The following is a 6,013-nucleotide window of genomic DNA, read 5'->3' on the forward strand; positions in this document are numbered from 1 at the left end:
GCACTTAGTGTTGATTGCATTTGTTGGAGATAAACCTGCATATTTTATGCCTGGCCTCAGAAAGTGTCCCCAACAACTATATTGCTAGATTTTGCCGGAAATCAGCTGTATTGCTATTCATTACAACAAACAGGGAGGTAATCATCCCTACCATGCTTATGCATCCCATAGTTCATCGAATGTAACTACAACATGTTGTCTTCACACTGAAGTGGAAGATTCATAATGGATGAGCATCTGGCAGATCTCCTGCATTGTTGGCCTTGCTTGAGGGGAAGCTTTCAAGCAAGAAAATACTACCTTGATTTGGAAAACTATGTTTTTCTCTTCTATTGTTGTTGGTGCAGAAGGCCGTTGGTCCAAGATTTCATTGACAAGAGTATATGGCTCTGTTGATAAGGCAAGATGTTGGAGTAGATCTCTTGGATGCTTCCCTATCAACACCTCTAGCACAAGCACACCACAGCTGTACACATCACATTTCTCTGTCACAACAGAAGTGTAGGACAACTCTGCACCAAAGACAAGGATCGGCATTAGAAGTCAATGGACAAGAAAGTGTAAACAAGAAGCTATGGAACCATAAAAGCGGATAAAGGTAGAGATAGAAATAATTTTATGTCAAAGGGAGGCATATCTGTACCAGGAGCAATGTAGCCATATGTCCCTGCTAGTGCACTCCAGTTTGATGTATCAGGCTTCAAAATCCTTGCTGTACCAAAATCTGAGACATAAGCCTTAAAATTTGTATCAAGTAGGATGTTGTTGCTTGTGATATCTCGATGAATTATAGGAGGACTACAGTCATTGTGCAAATAGGATATTGCCTGAGCAACATCATTTATAAGGGCAGCTCTCTTATGCCAATTCAATCCCTTGGCTAATTCCTCATCTTGTAAAGTCGTGTGGAGACTTCCACGCTGAATGTAATCATAGACAAGAAACTTGTACGTTGGATGGGAGCAAAATCCATAGAGTTTGACAATACTTCTTTGTCGAATCTGTGTTAAGATTTCCATTTCACTGTGAAATCCTCTCTCATCAATCAACTCTTCTTCTGTTGGATGGAATTTCTTTACAGCAACTAGCTGCCCGTCTTCGAGTTGTGCCTTGTAGACTTTTCCATGTCCTCCTGCTCCAAGGATGTACTTGTCATCAAAATTTTCTGTTGCCCTGATAATATCATCAAATGCTAGTCGTCCTTCAAAATTCCAAACAGAGAACATGTTCCTCCCCTCATCTGTAGCACCACTTTGTTGTTTCTTTTTCTTGCTACGTATCAGAATTGCAATGATAGCAATTGTAGCAATGGTGGAAAACCCCACAACAAGAACAATTGGCAGGAGGAAACTTTGTATCTTTTGTTTATGGCGACCAGATGCTGGAGTTGAGTAACAAGGTAGCAGTCCAGAGAAGTTACCGCACAGAGCTTTATTGTGAAGAAACCAATTTATTGAAGCATTTTGAAGTGCATGTCCTATTGGGAGTGGTCCTTCCAAGTCGTTGTAGGACACATCAGGTGTCGATAGGCTCACCATGCTTGCGAAGGAGGATGGAATGTTTCCACTGAACTGGTTATGGGATAAATTAAGAAATTCCAGCATCTCCAACTTTCCAAGATCTTTTGGCAAGACACCTTCAAGTTTGTTATTGCTGGCATCTAACATCATCTGTAGACTTGCTAAATTTCCAATTGCACCAGGCAATTTTCCAGTGAAGTTGTTGGTGTTGATCTTCAAGAACAATAGTTCTATGCAGGTTCCCAATTCCTCTGGTATTGATCCACTCAAACTGTTTTCAGATAAATCAAGGTGTCCTAAATTTCTCAACTTCCCCAACTGCAAAGGTACAGGGCCTGATAACTGATTGAGTGACAGATTCAAGATATAAAGATTTTTCAAATGTCCTAACTCTGGTGGAATCCAACCAGTTATGTGGTTAGAATCGAGTGTTAGGTCTACCAAATTGGATAATTTTGATAGGGTGGGAGGTATTTGACCCGTAATCATGTTTTGTCCTAGCTTGAATTCCTTTAGTTGGGGGCAGTCTCCCCACTTTGGTGCAATGCTCCCAGAGAGTCTATTGGACGTCAACCATATGTGCCTAAGTTGTGGATAAACTCCAAAATGGTGAGATATATCTCCTGTCAGTTGGTTTCCGTCAAGGTAAAGTCCAGTCAAACTTGTACAGGTCTTTAAGCTCCATGGAACTGAGCCATTGAACATATTCAGAGACATTACAAAAGCTCTGAGACTGCCGCCGGTACATATATTCATAGGCAAAGGTCCAGAAAGGGAGTTATCAGCCAGATTAAGGCCGACTATGTTCTTGAGATCTCCAAAACCCTGAGGAAGAGATCCTGTTAATTTGTTATCATTCATGTTCAGACGTTGGATGTTTTGTAGGTTTCCAAATGTTTTGGGTATTGAGCCAGAAATTTTATTCTCGTCCAAGAACAATGTTTGGAGGTTCACCAAATTGCCAATTTCCTGTGGGATAGAGCCTGTTATCTGATTTCTAAAAAGGGACAATCTTAATAAATTAGTAAGGTTTCCTAAGTTGGCAGGAATAGAGCCAGCGATTTGGTTGGCTGATAGGTTCAAATTCGAGAGATTTACTAGGATGCCTAGTTCTGGGGGTATAGAACCCGTTAGTCAATTTTTATAGACACGAAGTATCTTGAGCCTAGTGAGGTTGCCTACTTCTGGAGGTATTGTTCCTGTTATTTGATTTTGGTAGAGATCAAGTTTGTTTAACATGACTAGCCTTCCTATTTCAGCGGGGATGGAACCTGTGATTTGATTTTCGACGAGAGAGAGTTCATTTAACATAGTTAGATTGGATATGGAGAAAGGGATTTGAGCGGTTAGTTTATTTTCATCAAGTTGAAGGAATTGCAGATCGACTAGCTTGCCTAGCTCATGGGGTATCGGCCCCGACAGTTTGTTACCATACAATAACAGAACATTTAGCTGGGTCAGGTTTGCAAGAGTTGCGGGTATGTTGCCACTTAAGGCGCTGTTGCTTAGCTGTAAACCCTGCAGGCTGACAAGCCTTTCTAACTCGTTTGGAATGGGACCTGAGACCATGGTTTGGTGGATAACAAGATAAATCAACATTGTCAGGTTGCCTAGGGACGCAGGGATATGTCCTGTTAGGTTATTGAAGGAGATGTCAAGTATGGTGAGGCTAGCCAGTTGGCCGATCTCGTGTGGTATGTGGCCTCTGAGCTGATTGATGCTAAGGTCAAGGGTGGAGAGGGATGATAGCGAGCTGATATTAGGCGGTATTGGACCATGGAGACTATTGTGCCTAGATCGATATATGTGAGGAATGGGAGAGCTGTGAAGTTGAGCTCACCAAGCTTGCCATGGATGCCAGCATCTGGCAGGGAGATGCTGGTCACGACCCAGGGCATGATGCGGCCATGGCGAACGGCCATGCACATGATCCCCGTCCAGTTGCACGGGCTGCTGCTGGCGGTGTCCCGCCAGGAGCTCATCTCCGCTGCTGGGTTTGCAAGTGTTGATTTCCAGTGGAGGAGGGCCTTCTGTTGAGACATGAGTGATATGCCACCATGACGCGCTGCTGCGTGCGCTCGTTGCAAGAGAAGGAGCCATGACGGCAAGACGAGGAGGCAAAGGTAGAGGTAGAGCAGGGGTGTTGAAGCAGATCGCATTTTGCTTTGCATCTGGTTCTCGTATGCTGGGTGAATGTTTCGAGTGCTTGCTCAGGGTATGGGAGTTAATATGTACGGAGTAGTAGTAGTACTGGAGTCTGGAGTGCAGACTGTGCAGTTGTCCGTTGCTCTCAGGGTTTCATTGCAGGGTCATCAGTGGAGTGGGTGGTTTCCTGGAAACATCGTGGTTCTTGACTTGTTGAGCGTCCTCATTTTTAACCACTGTTCTAAATAGCCCGCTATAGCTCCGCTATAGCACGCTATAGCGTTTACAAAAGGTCTTGCGCTAAGAGACTTTGCTCCAAACAAATGAACAAACATTTTAAATAACGCGCTATAGCTCCGCTATAGCACGCTATAGCATTGGGAAGAGGTCGACCGCTAAGATGCTTAGCGCGCTATTTAAAACTATGTTTTTAACCCGTCTCCCTCGTTTGATGGTGCAGGATGACAGACTGATAATATTCCTCCGTCCCAAAATAAATGTCTTGAACTTAATACAAATTTGTACTAGAGCTAGTACAAAGTACAAAATTAAGACATTTATTTTGAGACGGAGGGAGTAACATTTATACGACGAAGTCCTCATACACCAGGCCGGCAGCTCCATAAGTTGGCGTGGCCATGAGTTTGGCCACACGGTGGTGAGAAGCTGTAGCTAACTTTGACCAACGCATCATCGCTAGCGATATTCTGTAATCTGAACAAATATGTACTATTCGGTATGACCGCGTCTCCCACCTCCCCATCCAGCGGTCAGTAACCTTCCTTTGCCTCTCCCCCACTCCCCTAGCGCCTCTCCCCTTCCCCCGCCGTGCGCCACTCTGGCGCCGGTGTCCACAGGCCATAGCCCCCCGCCGTCTTTGATCGGGCACTAAGGTGCTATTCTGGAGAGATCGATGGTTGCAAGGTTTCGCGGTTGCTAACATCGCACCTTTGATCCTGGGCTCTGTCACGCCAAGAATCATCAACAGCAGGACGGTCCAGCAAGCCCTAGAAGGAGACAAATGGTTGTTGGATGTTCAGGAGAACCCATCGTTCATGGCGCAGATACAACTCATGCACCTTTGTCATGCGATTGCCACTATAAAGAGAAATCCCGAGGATCCGGACGTCTTCACTTCGCCATGCGCTGCATCGGGCAAGTACTTCGCAAGATCGGTGTATGACAGACTTTGCATGGGGCTTGAGACGTTCCAAACTGCCAAATGCATCTGGAGAAGCTGGGCAACGCTGAAATGCAAAATTTTTATGTGGCTGGCGATGCAATATAGAATCTGGACGTCAGACAGAAGAGCTAGGCATGGCTTGCAAGACCGGCCCTCGGCTTGCTTCGCCTGCCTTCAAGACGAAGACAACGTGAACCACATCTTTGCCCACTGCGTCTACGCCAAGGAAGTCTGGCACCGAATATGGGATCACCCGAGAATCAATGTGCAAGCGCCCTCGCCTACAGACACTTTGACTGATTGGTGGCTTAGGGAAAGAAGGAGCTTCCATGGGCGAGATAGAAGGGGTTTCGACACTTTGGTCACGGCAACCACTTGGTCTATTTGGAAACAGAGGAATGCTCGGGTGTTCAACCGCCTTGATCAACAAGTGACTCCTAGTGCATTGGCCGACAAGGTGCTCGCGGAGATAGAAGAATGGAGACTTGCAGGTGTCGGTGTGGGAGGGTTACAACGATTTGTGAGAAGTTAGCTCTAGGTCCTTAGGTGTTGGTGTGTGTCTCATGTTGGGCCTTGTGTTCGCACTATGTCTAACTTCTTATACATACATTCTATCTTCTATAAATATATGGTACGCCATTGGCGTACTCTCGAAAAAAAAACAAATATGTACTCCCTATCTTCTGCCATCAACAACTTAATCTGTCCAATGAAATGAGGCGCACAAACTAAAGGTGATTGATTTGTCTCAGCCCACCTCTAAGATGATTGGTAAAGCAGAGTACTGAGAGGAGACTTCAATCTTCCAAGGGCCCAGAGCACACTAGTAGAAGCTGACAGGCCGTGGCAAGGACGTGGCTGGCTTTTTCCAGCGCAGCAACCATGAAAGCCAAGGGCAGTCAGGATGGATGACTTCTGTGTACGTAGACGTGTAGTCAACACGGAAATCTGCTTTTTCTTCTTTTCTCGGTTGTTTCCCCAAAACATAGCAATTTATCCAATGGATCCGCCCGTAGTACGACGTTGCACGATGCCAGCTCACCCGTGATTTCACATGTGCTTCATTTGAAATCAGTTGTGTTATTTTTTGGACGCCGATAAGTGCCACACGTGTAGACGTTAGGGGATCTGCCCACACATTTTGTGTGGTGTATAAGAGGAACAA

The 6,013-nt window shown here is 45.2% G+C and overlaps 1 pseudogene; it reads right to left on the bottom strand.

Moving 5' to 3' along the window:
* Positions 1 to 201: 201 nt before the first annotated feature.
* Positions 202 to 3,679, bottom strand: LOC119326785 (annotated as a pseudogene).
* Between the last annotated feature and the right edge of the window lie 2,334 nt (positions 3,680 to 6,013).

The sequence above is a fragment of the Triticum dicoccoides genome, chromosome 6B, assembly GCF_002162155.2.
Source record: "Triticum dicoccoides isolate Atlit2015 ecotype Zavitan chromosome 6B, WEW_v2.0, whole genome shotgun sequence".
Lineage (NCBI taxonomy): Eukaryota > Viridiplantae > Streptophyta > Magnoliopsida > Poales > Poaceae > Triticum > Triticum dicoccoides.